Source organism: Podarcis muralis, chromosome 10 (genome assembly GCF_964188315.1).
Source record: "Podarcis muralis chromosome 10, rPodMur119.hap1.1, whole genome shotgun sequence".
Lineage (NCBI taxonomy): Eukaryota > Metazoa > Chordata > Lepidosauria > Squamata > Lacertidae > Podarcis > Podarcis muralis.
Genome location: NC_135664.1, coordinates 45,892,457 through 45,893,632, shown reverse-complemented (window position 1 = coordinate 45,893,632; position 1,176 = coordinate 45,892,457).

Here is a 1,176-nt window from a genome sequence, read left to right as displayed (position 1 = left end):
TGACATCACATGTGCACCCAGCAGCAAAAGCAAAGCAGTATCTCTTTAAACACCACAAACTAAAACAGCTCAAACAAGTTCCCTGCCACCTGTATTGAATGCCACAAATTCCCACCAATCATAGATGAGTATGTCCATGGCATCTTCAAATTAGCCATATGCAGAATGTGGATCTACACACGGCAATTAATTTCCCCTATGATTCCTTTACCCCACACCCAGGCCAGATTAAAGGACCCCACAACGCAATTCACACACACCATCAATCACTCCAAGAATTGTGTGCGATGAACCACTTGAACTGCAGGTGGTCATCTTCTTTGTGAACAATGGGAGCACAGAATTACGTAGTTTGTGGGCAGCAGTTGTGATTCCACCTGAAAGACTGCTTTGTTGCAAACAGAAGCAAGCAAACAAACTCTACCGCTTCTGCCTTGCAGCTTCTATTGCCAGGTCATATATTAGGTAACTGAATTAGGTACCATGGGGTTTTATCCAAGAGATAGAATTGTGATTATACTACTTAAGGTTTATCTAATTTAAGACTAAGAACTTTGATCCTATGGGTCATGACCCCACACAAGACACTGAGTAGCATATGAGAAATAAATATAGAATGTTGCCTACAGTATTCTGATGGAGAAATCAGAAATACTGGCTAAGAGGTGGCAGCTTCCAGGGTCACGCTGCGAACCCCTTCCTAAGAAGACGGATGATTTGCAAAGCCGCTCCACAGACTGAAAACAAAACAACACCAGGAGGAACTACGGTAACTAATGCATTTATTCTGCCTGATCCAGAGAGCAACCTATGATTTACTGGCCTGAGGTTGGCATTGTACTTTATGGTTGTGATAGACTGTCAGAATCCTCCTTTGATTTCTTGCCCGTCTCTTCACACTTGAGATTTAAGCCTTTCCTGCGGCCGAGCCCATTTCCTCTCGCAAGTTAGGTAACCGGCCCAGTTCTTTGGGGCCTGATTGGCTGCAGCGGGCCCCGTAAACCAGCCCTGGCAGACCGGCCCGGCCCTGTTTGCCATTGGCCAGCGGGGAGTGGGCGGGGCGGGCTGAAGAGTTCTGGGCTGCGCCCGTCTCTGATTGGCTGTTCCTCTGACAGCCTCCTCCTGCCAGGAGTTGTTGAGCAACATCGCTCCGGGCTCCTCTTGTGACTTCTGCTG